At 30.9% G+C, this 20,871-nt stretch overlaps 1 protein-coding gene across 1 annotated transcript in view; it reads right to left on the reverse strand.

Annotated features, from left to right (window-relative positions):
* Positions 1-17,548: 17,548 nt before the first annotated feature.
* Positions 17,549-20,871, reverse strand: part of LOC148281177 (uncharacterized) — a 197,633-nt gene continuing 194,310 nt past the window's right edge. The window contains exon 2 of the mRNA XM_088227051.1: positions 17,549-17,884. The gene's annotated coding sequence lies outside the window, so the exon portion shown is untranslated. The remainder of the gene's footprint in view (positions 17,885-20,871) is intronic.

Raw genomic sequence — 20,871 nt, forward strand, 5'->3', positions numbered from 1 at the left:
TTTATTTTTATTATTTTTCTACCCTTAAGTATGTTAAGTAATAAAATCTCAAAACTATTATATAGAACATTTATAAAACAACTGTGTGATATGTATAGATATATTGTTGTTATATTATTTCATAATTTTGTAATAGAACACTGTATGTTAATTGTATTTATTACAATATTTGAGTTCGTCCAAATGTTCATAGACAAAAGACTGGATTTCACCCCCTCGGGGGTCATTAAGATTAACAAATTACAACGGGGATGTAGAATACCTTAAATAAGGGAATATAGAAGTCAAGGCATTTACAGGGCTTATGACCTGTCATTGGCTGGTTTATGTGGCCACTTTACACACTGTGTAACATTCACCATTTTGCCTATGTTTGAACATCCACACTTCTTCAACTCTTCCATCCGTTGATTTTAGTGAAGTTAAAGAGCTGAAACTTTTATTGTTGTGAAGAGATTCATCTGACTGAATTATTTCACATACAAGGCAACGCCTGAAAACAATTTTTCAATTTTTAAAATTCTTCTTGGACCAGTTAATCTTAATGACCCCCGACGGGGTGAAATCCAGTCTTTTGTCTATGAAGATTTGGACGAACTCACATATTGTAATGAAACCAACTGGTCCAAGAAGAAGTTTAAAAATTGAAAAATTGTTTTCAGGCGTTGCCTAGTATGTGAAATAATTCAGTCAGATGAATCTCTTCACAACAATAAAGGTTTCAGCTCTCTAACTTCACTAAAATCAACAGATGGAAGAGTTGAAGAAGTGTGGATGTTCAAACATAGGAAAAATGGTAAATGTTACACAGTGTGTAAAGTGGCCACTGACAGACAATGACAGGTCATAAGCCCTGTAAATGCCTTGACTTCCATATTCCCTTATTTAAGGTATTCTCCATCCCTGTTGTAATTTGTTGATTGTATTAATGTTTATGTTTACAAAAGGAATTTGTGCCGTGTATACTTATAACTAAATAAAGTCAAAAACATTCTAACTGTTGCGTAGATTTGATAATTCACTCTTCCCACAAAGGTGCTATCATCTCTGTCTTCAATGTCTCTGTTTCAATTTTCTATGTCTGGCTGCTTTCTGCATAACTACGTTCGATTGAACCAGGTCAGTTACTCTCCCAGATGTCAGTTGGCAGTCCCATTAGTACACTTCGGTCGCATTACTCACTGAATGTTTAGGTTTAAAACTGACAAACATGCAATTATCCGGTGATACATTACATTTGCGCTCGCTTTCGCTGCATTTACGGAATATTCAAATAATGCGCCCATGCAACCATCAATAAATTAGTATTTTAATTCATTATGTCATTAAATGCACTTCTGTTCTCTCCCCTGCAATATATGTATGTATGTATTACATGTATACACACATTTATTTTACTAATGTGTAAATATGGTTTTATATCCGTATAAATATATGTATATATAATATATTAAAATAAAATAAAATCAGTTTGCTTTTATCACTTTGTTTAATCACTTTATAAAATAATAATGTTCCACAAAGTAAGTGCTTCAAACATCAAAAATATTATATGTATATATATATATTTTTTTTTTTTGAAATTCTTTACAATTTAATTACAATTTACTTTTTAATACAATAACTTTTCTTTTATACATTTTTATTTTTACTATTTTTTTCTTTTTTACTATGTAAAGTTTCAATTTTTATTTTGCATGGCAGAATGCTTTTTATTGTTTCTACATGTATACAAAAAAGCGTTGTTTATTTTTAAAATTATTACTTACTATGTTTGTACTTACCTGTTTATTTTTTTGTAAATGCCCCTTGGGCGTTTTGTAAAATAAAATAAATAAGTAAATAAATATATTTTATATTTTTCCCATCCACCCCTTCTTAAAATAGAAGAAATACAAAAATTCAACATTTGGATTTGGGACATTATGAACGAAATTTAGACATCACATGAATCATTGCATAATATTTTTTGCCGTTGTGAAAGTTATTAAAATAAATCGTAAAATTGTAACATAATTAAAACATAACTGATAGTGAAATTTCATCATCCAGTGCCCGAAAATAAAGAACATCCTTATCGTATCAAAGGTAGGTCCATTTCCGTGTTCTTTTCCTTTCTTCAAATATTCCAACCTTTTAAAAAACTGGATGAAATTAGTTTTTTCGCTACAGTCCGCTTTTCGTTAACAGTCGTTTCGAAAAAAATAATTTAGTGAGCCCTGGTGAAAGATTCAACTGAATAGTGGATAAAATAGTTTTTAATAAATAAATAAATACTTTTTCACACCCTTTTACATATATATACGCACGTACACGTTTCAAAATGTAATATAATTTAATATGTATAATTTTTATTTGGAAACTTCGCTGGTCTTTATTATGTCATTAAATCATTGTTAAATGTATGTTTCTGTAAAAAAAAAAAAAATTGTCAACCAGAAATATAAATTTTCATATTCTAAATTAACTCTTACCAAGAAATTTTGTTAATGTTAATGTTGATAATTGAAATGAAATTATTAACATATAAACAAAGAATATTTTACAATACAATGATATTTGTTCATAAAATTATAAACTCTAATAAAAAAACAGAATTTTGGAAAAAAAATGTTCGGAACCAGCATGAACACGATCACAATACTAGAGAAAAGAACAAAATTAGACTTCCATTTAGGAAAAAGGCAAAGTCACAAAATTCAATTTTATTTAAAGCAATTAAAAAGTATTACGAAATGCAAAAAAATATTTATGAAGAAAAAAACATACCAAAATTTAAAATAATGGTCAAGACATATGTGATAAACAATTTATAAATTAAATATATTTGCAATGTTATTATTAGAACACACATAACAATATGTATGATATGTGTGCCCTACTTTAAGATTTAAATAAATAAATAAAAATAATTTCAAAATTAAGACATAATTGTTGGCAGCCTCTAATGTTGATAATTGGTGTGCGTTAATGAATAAATAAAAAAAAAACATTCGTGTTACGTCGACGATTTAATTAACTAAGCATTTAAAAAAAATATATTTTGATGAATATATGCAAGCAAATTTTAGTGATTTTTAAAATTTAAAATCATCGTCATTTTACGAAATAACCGCTGCAATTGTTACGTTAATGAGCGTAAAGCACTGTCGCGGTTTCGGTCCGCTGTGTCCGTTTGTGTATCAAATCTGTGTCACGTATGGCTTTTGTCGCGTTTTTCCGTTCCAACCGTTCCACCGCCTAGCAGAGCAAATATGACGTTTGTTTGTGGCGTTATAACATGTTTCCATTTCGCAGAAGCGTCGCGTTTCAAAGGCCGGCTGCCCGCCCTCCGCCGCCGCTGCCTCCCCCCGACGCGGCCGAGGGCGGCGAGGGGAGGGCGGAGAGGAACGTACAACAGTATTTGCACAGGCAAATCGAAATCGGGGTCTGCAAACAGAGTGAAATAGGGCCTGGCCACACGTCACTAGAACTGCAGCGCTTCATCAACTTTTCATATAAAACGAGACAGAAAAAAAAATCTAATGAGTAGCTTCAGCCCCATAGGAAATTGCATACAAACAATTTTTTTAACGCGCGGTGAAAATTAGAGCATTCAATTATACCGCAAAATTTCTTGAAAATGCCCGAAAAAAATATTTATTTATTTTGCTTATACGCCTTACGAGCTTTTACATTTATAAGTAATACATTCAAGTGCAGCAGTGTTATCTTTATATATATAATTCCTATCTACGTGTGATGTCACCGAACTCCTCCTCAACGGCTTAACCAATTTACGTGCGGTTTTCAGAGAAATATAGATCTTCACGCTGTGCGTGTTTGTAGTTATTAAAATCATCAATTCAATATCTAAAAAAGAAGTAAGGAGCATAAATGTTTTATTCATCGATATATCAGGGTTGCATTTACAAAAAAGTGGAATGACGTTTTTTTTTGTGTATAAAAAAGTTTGTTTTTGAATGTTGTATTAGTATAAACATTAGTTTCAATGTAAGAAAAAATAAAAGAAACAATAAAAATTAAAAATAAGGAAATGTATCCACATAGGTATTGTATACAGAAAGATATTTAATATATCAACATACATTAATTCACACACATACATACACATGCATATGCATTCATATACATGCGTACGCATATATACAAATATGTACATTGTACATACACATACACATCAATACATTTATTATTATAGAGGTACATAAAAAAAATAAAGAAACATTTAGTAAAACTTAGAAAATAAAAAACAATATTAAGAAATTTTAAACAGTTTAATTTAAAGCCTTTAGAATATTTAACCTTTTATTATATAAAAAAACGATCAACTTGGCCGGTTTAGTCTAGGTATTGCTGAATTGTAATAATAATTATGACTGCCAGGAGATAAAAAAATAACGTAAAAAAAAAATGAAAACGTACTACTTTGGATGACGTCACTTGTTTATATGAATCAACTAATAATAAGAGAGTTGTGGAAGATTTCCGGTTTACTTATCATCAACGGACTATCGGCAGAATCAATCGAGAAGAAGCGGAACAGAACTTGAGACGTCACAGATGGATTAATTTCAGAAATTAAAAACATTAAAAAATCAAAGCGGTGATAATACAATACATACAAAATATAAAAAAAGGCTTAGTTAAACAGTCTATTTACAAATAAATAAAAAAGTTATCGAGCTTCTTCATTTTGTTGCTACTCTACAACGCGCGAGAGTGGAGGTTGACTAATAATTTTGATTTAGCCGCAACCGTTCTGAAACGGGGTTTCGTACAAATAATAGAACCACTCTCAAGTTTTTTACTCCACGATATGCACGTTATTTTTCCACTGTGTTTTCCATCAACTTTAACATGTAATGTAATAGCCATTTCTGGTTTAAATGGTTAATTCAAACTTTTCCCTAGCATATTTCTAAAGTAGAGCTTTCTTTTCTTAAGGGAGAGTGGCTTGAAAAATGCTAAAATTTGATATTTTGATGGGATATTTAAAGTACTTGTTGTAATTCTAGCCAAATTTAATAAAATCGTTGTCAAAATTTGAATTTTTAATATTTTTTGTTTTTTTTTTTACCTTGAAGGGTAGTGAAATAAATCCTCAAAGATGATGAAATCACTGAAAACAGTCGACGTTTAAATATAAATTTAAATAAGGCATTATTTTTTTATTTATCGTAATACTTAAATCTTCTTCTAAGTATATCTCGTTTTTTTGTTAGTTTTTGCTTACTTTTATTGAGTTTAACCATATCAATTAACTATTCTTTATTTTTATTATATAACTTTGTATTTTGTATAAATTGGCTACGGTCGTTTGTTATTATAATAAACAAATATATATGTATTTAGGCATAATGTCTTAAAGCAATATCTCCGAAGCAATATTGTCAAAGTCAATGATGTTCGGAGATAATGACAAAATGACAATGAAATGAAAAACATCAATGTACATTAATGTTTTTTTAAGAAATGGATATTGACTAAATATCTATTCTAAACGATGATGGGGTTAAAAGGGAAGAAAATAAGGAGGAGAAAGGAAAAACTCTAATATTCAGGAAGTGACATTTCAAACGTGATTTGAATGTAAATAAAAGAGAACGCGTCCCAGACATTATTTGGTACATCATTACACAATTAGACAGATACTGCTGTGAAAGAGGAGGCAAAAAAATATAAGCGGTGAATGGGTATTGAAAACGTTCTCTCGTTCCTAGAACAGCCCATGCTATGATAGAGGTTGAAAGGGCTCTCTCAGAAAGGCAGATGACAAGGGATAATTTAAAATTACGACTTACTAAATTTATATAAAATAATGAATCTTTCTCAAAATTCGATGTTGAATTGATTCAATATTCTTGACGTGAGCATCATAATATGGATACTAGATAACAGAGGAATACTCTAGGCGCAAAAATAATACTTTTTGTTTAATATTTTTATAGCTGGTAATGTAGTTTTTAAATTGTGTATCTTTTTTTTGACTTCGTATATATATGTTTAGTATTAATTTGTTTTAAATACATTATTTGACTTAAAATTCCACTTGCATGGATGTATTTTAATGTACATACCACTAATATGTAAAAGGCACTAAGTGCCGTATATTTCAAGAAAATAAAATAAAATATTGTAAAATAAGAAAATATGAAAATTCATGCCATCAAGTATGTCGATAAAAAAAAGTTGATTCAATAAACTCGGTTACATTTTGTTTTACGCTGATGTGTACGTTTCAAAAAATATTTTTTAATTATAAATTTACATAAATTTGCATGAAAATTATTTTCAAACGTCGCGTTGTAGCGCATCTAGCTACCCGTTTTCAGAAACGTTAAGTGTCGCATATTTTGAGAACAGTTGAGATGGCTGTAGAATGTAGACATGTCCGATCATATACAGCTCCTCATATATTATGTATGTACGTATGCTTCTAGGAACCTACGAGTACCTACTTCATCTCGGGGAGACATACAGTGTGTCGCAGGCAGTAGGCATTTGAGATCTCAATCCACTACAAGAAGGTCTTTGGGGGGGGGGGAGAGTTAAGTGCTCACAAGTTGTGGCAATAGATTCGATTGACTGAAAAACCTTCAATCGATCGGAACTAGAAAATGTAAAGTTTTTATAGATAATGCTCCCCGCATTATTTGAATAAATTTTATGACAGGTAATTTGATAGATGGGTATCTCAAAAGAAACAGTATTTATTTGAGATGTCAATTTGTGTCTAGGCACTGACATGACAGATCATTATTTTATAAACTGTGTAATATTCACTACGCACACTTTGGGAAAACAATTAATTTTATATAAAACCTTTAGGAAAAAATAATTTTTAATTAAACTTCTAGGTAAAACAATTTTGAGGAAAGTCAAAGAACATATGAGGTGTCTTCACAAAAATAATCTGAATTAGCAAAACACAATCAATTTAAATCATGACTTTAATTAAAATACTGGAGTTAAAATCTTACATGCAAATAATAAACGATTAAAAGTATATAATATGGAAATATTTCACATTAGGAAAGCTTTAAAAAATAATATTCCTTCGATCAATAATCAAAAAAACTTAAAATATAGTCCTTTATACGATGTTCCACTGTAATGGTCACTATAAAACCTTTTAAGCTTATCCCCTCCCTCCATTCTCTCTACTTTTTTCATTAATTATCAAACAAGATAATATTTTCATAATTTAATCAGTGCATGTTTGTCCTAATCAGTGCATGTGCTTATTAAAATGCATGTCGTGTTGGTTTTATATTTTTGTGCAATAACTATGGTGAAGGTGTATAGTGGGTTTTGCAATTTGGTGTGCATGTTGGTTTAATTGGTGTCCTGACGAAAAGACGGACACGTCTCGAAACCGGTAGACATAGAAAAGTCGATAAGTGGTTATATAGAAATATTTAATAACATTTGGTTAAGTTTTGCTTATACTTTTGAGTAAAAATATAATTTTTGCTTTAAGTTTTGGGTAAAACAATGAATTTTTGATCCAAAATAAGTTTTGGGTCTTAAAGTTTACGCCATTATTTCAGTCTTAGGACCATTTTCTTTAAACGTATATAACCGTATTACAACAGAGATTTTGAACATTTTAGAGAAGTTAATATAGAAGTCTAGGCATCTACAAGACTTATGACCTGTTATTGGCTGGTTTAAGTAGCCACTTTACAACTGTATAACATTCACCATTCCGCTCATATTAAAACATCTATATTCCTTCAATTCTTTCATCTGTTGATGTTTGTGAAGTTAAAGAGCTGAAACCTCCATTTATGCGGGTGACCAAGTGGATTTATCAACAATATTTTGAGCTTGTCCAAATTTTTTTGAATCCATTCCGTGTCTACAAAAATTTGGACACACTCAAAATATTGTTGGTAAATAACCGTGTTGGAAAACGGGAAACGAGGTGTATAAACAACATTTATCAAAAATATACCACTCTTTTTACCTAATGGAGCATAGGGGACTACATGAGTACAATATATATTTGAAGGGTGTTTTCACACTAGAATATTTCATAGTCCCTGGACTGGTACTTGCAGCGTAAGAGTGATCATCTTTTCTTAATGTAACAAAAATAATCTAGATACGCTGCGATTGGTATACCATCCAGTTTCCTATGCCCCTTTCGGTGCGGAAGAGGAATGGTGATGATGAATAATTTAAATGTATTGAGATTTATTTTTCCATGACGCAATGTTCTTATTACCTTTTTAATGTTTTTTTCTTTTTCAATGGGAAGGATTAATTACCTTGGCCCAACCACTCACTTGAAGCTAACTCAAAGAAACTTTACCTTCCTGGCTCCGAAATTTTTTAATCAACTTCCGGCAGCCATAAAAAACTTCACAAGTGCCAATGTATTTAAGAAAAATGTTTGCAATTGGTTGCTGCACATTGATAGGGACGAGGTTTTCAATTTTTTTAAAGTTCGAGATAAGCAAAAATTTACAAATCTGCTTTCCTTCCATACTTTTTACTTTTATTTGCTTTTTATATATATTGATAATTTTTATGTTTTTTTTTCTTTATGTCTTTTTGTTTTATTTAATTTAGTACGTACTATTATTTGGAATATGATTTATTGCTCCTATTTCTTATATTTCTTACTATAGTATTGAGTGAGTTTCTAGAATACATATCTGAATTATCATTTCAAGTATGCTTTTATGTATATATTCTTTTTCTGTTGATTTAAATGATAATCTTATTTAGTTTTTTTTAATACTACTATATTTTACTATTATTTTGTTGATTTTATTGATACCACTAGTTTGTATATCTGATTATCTGTGATTCTCAATTTGTATAATTTTATATTTTAAAAATTATTTCTGATTATCTTTTTTGCATTGTATTCATTGGAATTCGATTATTTATTACATTTACCTTTTTTTTCTAGATTATTATTCTTTGTCATAATAATTTGATCTATTTAATTTTACTATGTATTTTTATTGTTATTTATTGTGGCTTGACACGGGCATAGCCCAAAAAGCCTTAATAAGTTCATAAATATTTAATTTTGTAATTTTGAATGAATAAATAAATGTTTTAGCTAAACGTAGCTGACAGGTTTGAAATTGAGAGTTATTTAAAAAAAAAACTGACCGAAATGTCCAACTTGTTCATTTCGAATGACAAACAGAGAAGATAAAACTAAACTTTACTTCTTTATTTTAAGAGGCAAGCCGCGTTTTTCATAAAATGTCTTACGTAAAAGTTTAGTAAACAACATAGAATAAACGTTAACAATAAACCGAATAACTGAACAACTTATGGGACGTTTTCTTATAAAATCGACAGTTTGACAGTTGTTGTTTACAACTTTCAGACTGTTTTCTCGTGGTTTTAACAATTTGTTTTGCTGGGGAAAACGGAAGCGTTTCACGTGTATTTTTGTACTGTACTCGACTGTCAGAAATTTCCCGGAAGCCCGGAAGGTTTGTTGAATATTTTATGGATAGCGACTAACATGGTCATTGTGAGTGCTGAAATATACCGATTAAAACGTCTATCGGTATTTTACAAATATTTTTGACTAAAATTGGGTTGCTTTTAATTGACAAATATCTCCTTATTGTTTTTATGTATATTTTATTTTAACTGTTTATGTTTATTCATTTACATATGTTTTATTTTTCTTATTAATACTAGTATTTACACGTATCTTTAATTTTCTAATTATAAATGGTTTATTCTGTAATTTATTTTTGTTCTTCAATTTTTAATTACTAACGCTATATTTTCAAATTTATATTTATGCTTCAATTTTTTTTATGATCTGTATGTTTTCCAATTTATATTTTGTTTAATTTCTTTATTACTAATGTTTTATTTTATAATGTGTATTTGTGCTTCAATTTTTATTATTATCGGTATATAATAATTATGTCTCATTTATTTACGATTAATGGCAATTTTTCTAATTTATTTTTTTTATTAAATTTTTAGTATTATAACTTGCATGTTTTCTAATTTATATTTATATTGATTTTTTCTAATGTTATTATTATTCTTTGAATTTATTAAGCATCATTTAACGAAAAAAAAAAAAAAAAAAACACATGTAAAAAATAAGGTCCTTCCTAAACACAGGAATTTCCTAGCTAGTCGGGACCTGAAACAAAGAAACTCTGTACATTTAAAAACTGTGAAATACATAAATAAAAAATAAAAATTAAATTAAAAAGAAACATTGGCGTTTTGATGCGATATTGATATATTTGCACTTTCATAACATTACCAATAAAAGACAATGAAAAATTTCATTGACGAAACAATAATTCATACAAATATGGTATAACCCAATCTAAAGGGAAGGAGAACATTTGAGAGAAAAGAATATGAGAGTCTAAGCATTTACAGGGTTTATAACATGTCATTAGCTGGTTTAAGTGGCCACTTTACACACTGTGTACTATTTACTGTTAAGGGGTGGTGATTTTAAAACAAATACTTTACCGGTTGAAAAAGTATAAAAATTCATAATAAAGGTTATTTTGAAAAAACCGTCTACTTTTCACACCGTTCAATTACTTAAAAAAATTAAGGTTTTAGATGTAAAATTGCTAAATAAAAAAAATTGTTCGCTTCAAATACATAAAGATAAAATAAATAGTAGTATTACTAGGTCATAAAACGTAAGTACGCGACCAAGAGCAGGTGGTAATATCTTAATTCCTAAATTAAAAACAACTACTGCACAACATCATTATACTTACAGAGGAATATGCTTATTTAATGAAATGAACAAATATAGTAAAAAGTACAGTCAGGAATATAATATATTTAAGAAAGAAGTGAAAATTTACATCTATAATTCTTTTTTATGTAACACTGATTAAAAACATCGTTGATATCTTTTTTGTAGTTTATTTATGTTATCTTAAAAATATGATTAGTTAAAATAAAATAAACTATTATAAGACGTCACTTTCCATTATGTACACAAGAATTGTTTATTTCTTTTACGTAATGGGAAACGTTAATGTAAATATGTGTATTTGATTAATGTAAAAAATCGTATTTAGTTGTAATTTTGTATTTTTATTTGTTATTAATAGAAAAAAAAACCATGTTTGAAAATCCGTCTTTCTTCAATTCTTCTATCTGCTAATTTTAGCAAATGTTACACAGGGTGTAAAGTAGCTACACAAATCAGCTAATGACAGGTCATAAGCTCTGTAAACACCTCGGTTTTTATATTGCCTTCTCTAAAAAGTTTTCCATCCCTGTTGTAATTTGTAAATTTTTTTGATCTCAAGAAACTGCAGTATGCAGGATACGAACTCAAACAAATCCTTACAAGACCTGGCAGATTCTTGAGCTATTTGCGCAAATTCAAGATATCTGAGATCAATACCTGCCCATGCGATGATGTTACTCATCAAGATGTCTCCCATCTGTTGATGCATTGCCCCTTTTTTAGTTTACAGATAATGCAACTGGGGGTGCGATGCAGTCTAAATGAGAATTTACACGACGTTCATGTAGTACTGAGTCATAAAGACTTATCAGGAGAGGTAACATTGTACGTGATACGAGTAGATAAAGTAAAAGCAATAAAAGGTATTAATGATAGCAGGGCACTAAATGTCGAACACTTTTTTAATGGATCAAAAGGTCTGTTGACGAATGACAACAGTCCGCCTTCTCCTGACGAGTTTTCTGTGGTTTCCTCGTCACTAGAGGAAATGCGGAGAAGCTCCAAAAACAGGCCACAGCCGAAACATCCTACGCGATCCTTACATATTATAAACATACAGTTCCAACCAAATAAAGTTTTCCATTGAAGTAAATTTAAAAGAATATTGTTTTTTTTTAATAAACAAACAAATAACCATCCCTTTGAAGTAAATATAAACCTATAGCTCAATCAAAAATAACTATCGACGTGCAAATAAGTGACATAATAACAATTTCTCACCATGGTTGTTTGTCGTATTCGCGATTACAATTCAACATCCGTTAACACTTAATATTTACATTTTGCGACGTATAATCCTGCTGTGCCATCACATATTTGAATTTCAGCAGTGTAAATATGGAAAATATTCCAAAACTGCTATTTTTGTTTATTTATTTATTATTTATTGCATTCAGCCAGCGGTTGGCAAGCCAAACGTTAAGAAAAGCTGTCGGCATAGTAATTGTAATTTAATTTTCACTTTTTTGTGTTTTTTTTTTTTTTATAAAATAAATATTTGCGTTCTTATGATTTATCTAAATATTTAATTTTGAGGGCCATTTTCAACGAGTTACAAATAACTCGGAATTATTAGAAAATGGGAATTAAGTTGGGGTAGAGTGGGATTCGAACCACGGCCCATCAGCCGTGAGTCCGAGACACTAGCCACGTGACCACAACCCGATCCAAATCCAAAAAGTGTTAGATACTTCTAACTATTTTGCAAAAGCAATATATTGTATTATAATTTATCGTGAACGCCGATTTTTCACCAGAAAACTATATTTATTTACGAGGAAAACAAAAATCAAACCGACATGAGCGTTGACTTAGAGATTACACACGCGTTGACTTATGACTTCGATAACTTAAGCATGTTCATTGTGATGGCTTAAATGCTTAGCATGTTTTTAAGCACGTCGATATTTATTTGTGATTGAGTACATTATAAGCGAAGTAAAAAAGAATGCATTTCCTATTTTAAAAAAATAGAAAAAATAGTTTAATCTATTTTTTTTTAAATAAAAAATTCGTCCCTTGGCATTTGTTGAGAGCGTAGGCAGTTATATAAAAAGTAACATAGAAAGAGCATTTATCTGCCTGTCTTAGACCCAACTGATATTCTAATGTAAAATAATAAAATAAACAGGCAGAAAACACAAAGTACGTACTTTTATAACAAAGGACATAAAACATAATTTTCTAGAGAATTCCAAAAACTTCTGGGGCTTTCTAGCAAAGCGGAGAAAGGGTAAAGTCTGGAGGTCCGATTGGACCAAGTCCCCTGGGAGCAGAATCGTGCCAATCCCAGTATCTTGTATTCTGCCAGAATAAAACGTGTTTGTAGGCGGGTGTCAAAAATTTCACGTATAAGCCAGTAAATGTACACCTGCACAAGGAAAAGAACTTTGTTAGACATGAATAATAGCAGAACCTACATTTGTGGGAAACAATCCAAAAAATATAGTTGCTAGTGATTTTGGTAATTTTCTCAGAAATGACGAATTTTGAGATTTTCGTTCTAATTATTATGTAAATAAATGTGGCTGTGATGTCACAATAGTCGTCATTGGACGCAAGACTTAATATATCTCTCATATTTTTTTAATGATGAACTCGTATTTTTTGTAATCTTCAAATGGACATTTTCACATCGGACTAAGAAAATAAATTTGTGTTTTATTATATAAATAAAAGACGAGTGATACTTTAATCTACAAATTTGCAATATCCAGTGATCGGTTTTATCGCTTTCGCGACATCTTTGAGACTGGTATCTTTATTAAGGAGTTCAATGTATTTATACAAAACAGAGGTGAGGATAGATAATTCAAAATCATGCGAAAGTAAATTAAATCAAGTTATTTTCTAAGGATCATTCAATATTTTTTTTTCGGGTTAACTAATGAGTTGATATAATGCTATTTTAATGAGTTTAAGTATTTTATTTTAAGTGTAGGTAAATTTGTGTAACTATGCTGGATACAGAATATACAGAAAACATTTATCGTTGCTACGCGAAGAATTCAATTCAATTCATTTATTTAAATATATTATATACATTACAAACATACATTCAATACGTACATATTATAAAAAAGAAAAAAATATATATGAAAGAGATTCATGTCAAAGTAGTAGGAGAATCCTGCTCCGAAAAACCCCTTCGGATACATGAAACATATCAATTTCCAGAGCGATGTTGTTCAGCATAGCGGTAGTTCTTCCAACAGGCATAACCATCGGCAAGTTGGTCCTGTATATCGAAATATGAAACAATCTATGCTGACGCTGTCTTAGGTAATTATCAGGAACATACAAACCAATGCTCATCATAATTTCAAAAAAAATCGCATTCCTTCTAGTCTCTTAACTGTTGTAGCAAAGCATACCCTGGAGAAACTCGGTCGGATAGTGCCAAGGATAATACCCTTGGAGGATAATATAATGAATGTGATGCCAATGCAGCCATAAATTTGTATAAGAGAGAGCACAAAAATAGAAATCATAACAAGTAAGACAGAGAAACTGTTTTATGGCGGGTGTTGTGTTAAACAGATTCAGTCGTCAGTAAGTTGATGACCGTGATGTTGGACCCACGTGCGTAGTATGAGCGACGTATTTACGATATTTAATTTATTTTGCTTTAACAGGGCTAAATTATATGTTTATTTGTGTAAATTATGGAAAAGAAATAATTAAAAAGTATGCCTAATTGTTTGTTTTTTAAATGTCTGAACTTGAGAATATTTTGTCTTTTACTAGTGGTAACACAATGTTACATCACCGCACGCAAAGGGGATACTTACCGTATTTTAAAAATTAAGATGACATAAAAGCAGTATACATTAAACCGTTAAAGTAAGAACGTTGAATGTTTAAGCAACGCGTAAAAATGACGCAAAAAATGAAAACATATTTTTATTATAATTTAATTTTATCATATTAAATGGCAAGTTTGTGATTCTTCAAGTTTGATTACAAAGCTAACAAAAGTGGATCATGTTCTTGGAGTGTAGTAGAGAAATAAGGCTCGTATTTTAATTTTTGGATAAATATTTTAATCCGTCAAATACGTTTAGTTTCTATTTATTTTAAACGACACCTATGTCATAGTAACACGGTCTTAGATGACACACAAAAAAAAAGAAGAATAGAAAAAAAAATCAAATAAAGTATTTAAAGATCACACTTGAAGATCCCCTAAATTCTGATTTTGCTTATGTTTCCAGTGAAGATATGAAAATGACGATCTACCCATGCATTGATTGCAACGATTTGTTTAGTAAATGAAAAAGTAGGATTACGTTTGGTCCTACTTTTGTAATTAAAGTTAATTTATTAAAAACAAAAGTAAAACTAAAAAAAAAAAGAATAAAAATCACATGTTATTTTGCATTTTTTTTGTCAAAAATAATAACAATAATTACGGTTTAAACTAATTGATAGAAGGCGATTCGTCAATGCAAGTCAAACTGGCACAGAGGGATCCCAAAGAATAGGATATTGCTCCATAGCTGTTCAATGGTACCCACTGCAAAGGAATAGTAGGTACATACATGCAATTATTTCCATAATTATTTTTTTAGTCATATCTTTCGCACATGAATAATGCAAAATATCAATTATTTGTAGCATTTCTTCCAGTAAAATCTTTATTTGCTATTTACTAAAATGTTAGACCACAAAAAAATACTTTAAATAAAGAAAATAACGTAAATAGTTTTTTCATAATTTACCTGGCTTATTTATACAACCTTATCTGACCTTTCCTTAGTTTACCAAGTTTCCTTATCAAACTTACTGGTGGTGCCAAAAACTATTTTTGTTATTTTTTGTATAACACATATAAGTTAAATGATAAACTCGAAATTTGGTACCCATATTAAAACCTATGCGGGTTTGAAACTTTAGGGTACCTAACGGGAAACATTTAAGATGGCTGTGTGCTGGAATAATACAACCTTCTATATACCTTTAGCCCGCATGTGTCGTCTTCAAACACTAACTTCTCTTTAAACAACAAGACTAATACGTAAGTATGATATTTTCGTAGCTTTGGAAAAAAGCTTAACCCTTTAAAAAATACTTATTAGTGAAATGTTTTGCGTGCACCTTTTAAAAATTTTTCTAACTAATTAACTAACTAACTAACCATCACGCCATTTCCCCGGAGGGGTAGGCAGAGAGGATAGAACGCCACACCACTCTGTCCTGGCACACTTCCTTTGCTTCCTTCACATTCATACATCTTCTCATGCACGCCCGTCGATTATTCCGACTTTTCACATGACCACTTTCAAGAATTTGTTGTACTTGATCATGCCATGTCTTTCTCGGCCTTCCTCGACTTCTACAACCAGACACATTCGCATCATAAATCTTTTTAGTCGTTCTTTCATCATTCATTCGCTCCACATGACCGAACCATCGCAAAAGACCTTTCTTAATTTTGTCGATAATGCTTAACTCAGCCTTGCATTCTGCTCTAATTTCGACATTAGGGCACCTATCATATATTGTTTTTCCGCACATTCGCCTGAGGGATCGCATTTCAACAGCATTCAGTCTACTTTCGTCCCTTTTTTTCCAACTCCATGCTTCGCTTCCATACATTAGGGTTGGTACCAGAACTTCATTATGAACTGCTAATTTAGCCTCTTGCGATAGACACTTATTTGCTACGACAGACTTTAAGGCACCATTAACTCTGTTACCGGCACTAACCCTCCTTTCAATATCCTTGTCCATATTTCCATCTCTAGTAAACATACTACCCAGATATACAAATTCTTCGACCTGTTTCAAACTATCTCCATTTACTACAATCTTACAATCAGTCATAGTTACATTTCTTTCAAAGACCATGACGTTCGACTTTTGCACATTCATTAGCAAATCACTCTCCTTGCACACTTCGTAAACCTTTGTAACCAAGGATTGCAGTTCCTCTTCGCTGTCAGCTAGGAGGACTGCGTCATCGGCGTACAGAAGGCAACTGACAGTTAGATTACTCATTTTTGCTCCCACATCCATACTTTTCAATTCTTTCATACATTTATCCATGTATATGTCGAATAACCACGGTGACATTACACATCTCTGTTTGACTCCTTTAGGGATGTCAAACCAGGAAGTTAATGACCCATTTACCCTTACACACGCTACACTATCTTTGTACAAAGAAGCTATAGCAGGGATAAGGTTGTCACTCACTCCATACTCCGATAGAACCATCCATAATTTTTTCTTATCAACTCGATCAAATGCTTTTTGCAAATCAACAAAAGCGCAAAAAAGCTTCTGGTTTTTCGCCAAAAACTTTTCTGTCATATTGCGTAATGCAAATATTTGATCCATACATCCTCTACCATTCATGAATCCACTCTGTACATCCCATTTCTCCTTGGTCACGTTTCTTACTCTTTCTATCAGTATTCTTCCATACATTTTGCCGACAGCGCTCAGAAGACTGATAACTCTGTAATTCCCACACTCCACCTTAGAACCCTTTCCCTTGTATAACGGCATAACAACTGCCCTCCTCCAATCAGGTGGAGTCCTTTTCTCCTTGAGACACAAGTTAAAAAGTTTATGTAGCCATGTGAGAATTAATTTGCCACCCGACTTAATAAACTCTGCTGCAATACAATCATACCCTTGCGCTTTACCATTCCGCATACATTTGACAACACTGATAATTTCTTTCATACTAATCTGACTTACCTCATCATTTGCGTTCAAACACACCTCGGATAATGTCGATACATCGGCACCGCCCGAGTTACCAGTGTGCGATTCATAAACTTCCTCAAAGTATTCCTTCTATCTCTCTTTTATTCCACTCTCACTAGTCACCATTTTTCCATCCTTATCTTTAACAACTGTCATGCCTCCGCTTTCACTGCTACTCCTGGAGTTTTTCACAGCTTTCCAGAAAACTTTAATGTTTTCATGGAAATTGTGTGTCATTTTTATTCCTTCTTCATCCTTCAATTTTTTCTTCCGTTCACATACACCCTGCTTAACCTTTTTCTTACTTTCACCATACACGCGTTTAGCCGATTCATATTCAATTGTATTCTTTTTTATAGCAAGCAAATTTATCCACGCATCCTTCTTTTCTTTAACGAGTTTTTTGACTTCGTCGTCCCACCACGCATCACCTTTCTTTCTCCCTAGCGTTGTCACACCGCACACTTCTTTCGCCGCCTCGCACATACTTATTTTCAAACACTCCCACATATCATTTATACCCATACCTTCTACATCTTTTTCGTTCAGTCTGTGACTCACAGATCTTTCAAAATTATCTTTTATGTCAGCATTTTGCAGTTTTTCAACTTTGACTCTAGAAGGAGCCTGCACTTTGTTTGTTTGGGACCGCCATCCCTTAAACAGAATCACCCTTGAGACCACTAAAAAAATAATTTTTTTTCAATCCAGATAAATAAATCAATTGCGATTATAAATATAATTTCTTCTGTGTTTAGACGAATAAACAATACAATTCCTTGTGTAAAATAGAACTAGAACCATGGACGAGTGTTTTTAATTCAATGGCTGCTCTCAGGTAATAAAATTGAATGGAGATAAGTCCACCTCGTTGTGTAGTGATGCACGCATTCGGCTACTATTTTCGATGTCCTGGGTTCGTTTCTGGGGAGGTCGACATAAAATAAAGATAAGAAAAGTGGTATTGCACAGTTATATTTACTGTTCCTGGACTGTAGAATTCAAAAAATAAAAATACGCGATTCTTTTGAAAACAAAGATTAAAAAAAAAATAAAAAAATACCGTTCATTACAGCTAATTTTTAAAAATTTTTTTTGCACTGTGCGGATCTGAAAACAGGCCACAAGACCTTTAAAACAGATTCGGGTAAGTGGGTGGGGCTTTCAATGTTCCTGGACTGGCACCTGAAGCGTAACGCTTACGTAATTTTTATTTTACCTTCATCTAACAGATGATATAAAAAAGCCATAAAAAATGAAGAAGAAGAAGAAGACGGTATAAAACTGCATTTTGTAAACCAATGCAGTACCCTATGCACTATCGGGTGTGAGCAGGGTCGCAAGATAGTTTGTTTTATCAACTGTAAAATTGTCCGTTATCTCTCATAGAGCTGAAACATCTACGTACTGCGCATGGTTTTAAAAAAGGCATGAATCGTGAATCATATTGAAAATCAGTTTCTAGAAGAAAAAAGCGAGCGTGATGTAAAAAAGTGTTAAGAAACAATTATTTGTTTCTTAACAACTCGAACTTATGTTCGAGGATAAGTAAAGTGCCAGAGGCAAAAACAAATACGCGTTGACAGTTGAAGTTGACAGTTAACAGTATAACAGGCGTGGAAAGAGCGCGCACATTTTTTATTCGCTCAGATCTTGGTTAAAATATTTGTTTATGAATAGGATGTGTTCTAATTGTTTTGAATTTGACCGCAGATTTCAACCGATTTGTGTATTACATGACACAATATTTACTAGGCCAAGTCTTGCTGAAGATCTTGTATCATTTTCTGACCCATGTAATACGGCTTTAGTCTAACCGGTGATCATTGAAATTGAAAGCAAAGTAATATTTTATTTAGTTGAATATTGTTTAACTGTCAAAATACCTCTAACATCTGATTTCCCAAGAAATTGTTGTGAGTTTAAATGTCCTGTTAACCAAACGAACAATCCTTTCTGCCAATCCAAAATGCCTCTTCCGTTAAACATTATTTCCTACGTCGAAATGCCAGCATTCTGAGTAATATTTTTATTTGATTTTGTAAAAAGTTGTTATTAAATAAAAGCATTTTATTTGAATAAAAACACATTTCTAGAAATAAGCATGTTTAACCCCTTTAACACGGATGTTTATTCAGATATTTTTTTTCTACATACCGAAATTCAAAAGTGGCGAATTATTTTTTTAATAATGACTCATGTCTCTTTTGTGTAGATGTCGTTAATCATCAGTAAAAATAAATGTTTGTTTTTAACTTCGACAGCTGGCTTCTGTCTTGATTTTTTGTTTTGGTGCAAATTCCTTGTAATCCTTTTAAATTATATGTAAGGCATGTTTAAAATATCAGTAAAATTAAATGAGTTTAATTAAATTAAAAAATATTGTAAGATAATAATACATTTCAAATAAATTATGTCGGTTGATTAACAAATTTCAAAATCGGGTTGTGGTCCTGTGGATAGTGTCTCGGGCTCACGCACCAAAGGTCTGTGGTTCGAGTCCCACTCTACCCCAACTTGATTACACTATATTAAAGTGAGTTATTTATAACTCGTTGAAAATGGCCTTCAAAATGAAATATTTGGGTAAATCATAAAAACGAAAATATTTCTTTAAAAAAAAAAAAACAGAGACTAATTAATTATTTATCAAAAAATGAACGTTTTATAATTTCTAAAAGATAAAAAATATATTTAAAAAAAAAATCAAATAATTCGTTTAGTACACAGAGATTTCAAAAAAATTTTTTTAGGAATTAATTCAGGTCTGAAAGGGTTAAGTAATAATATAAAAAAAATATATCCATATTAAAAAAATCTGACACAATCTCATTCCAATTTCCGAATGTTAGTTAGTTTTTAAAGTAAAAAGGTTTTATTAATATTTAAAGCATTAACTTTGTTGTCAAACATTTCGAATCACAATCTGATTCCTATTTTCTGATTTTATTAATTAATTTATTGAGTTATTATAATATTTTATAATAACTCAATAAATTTAAATGAAATAATTTTGTTTTCTTTATGCAGGTACCACTTTTTAAAAAAAAATAACAATGTTTTATAAAAAAAGAACTTCAAACATTGAAAATAGTTAATAACTCGTTAAAATGGCCCCAAAAAAAATCTGGGTAAATCAAAAGAACGTTTTTTTTAAATCAAAGAATATAATTGTATTTTATGTTGTAAAACACCTACAACCAACAGCAAAAAAAGTATAATAATGACATTATTTAGAAAAAACTATTACCTAAAACATGTAGTGGATAAAACAATTGTAGCTTTTCTTAATAAATCGTGATTAATATTATTATTTTTATTATTATTATTAATGGAAACTTACTTGACAGATATTAATCTCTAAGAATGTAGAAGTATAATAATATCATAAAATAATCAAAGTATATTTAGAAAAATAAATT

The sequence above is a fragment of the Micrasema longulum genome, unplaced genomic scaffold (assembly GCF_059751315.1).
Source record: "Micrasema longulum isolate JH-2025_06_02 unplaced genomic scaffold, ASM5975131v1 h1tg000487l, whole genome shotgun sequence".
In the NCBI taxonomy this organism is placed as follows: domain Eukaryota; kingdom Metazoa; phylum Arthropoda; class Insecta; order Trichoptera; family Brachycentridae; genus Micrasema; species Micrasema longulum.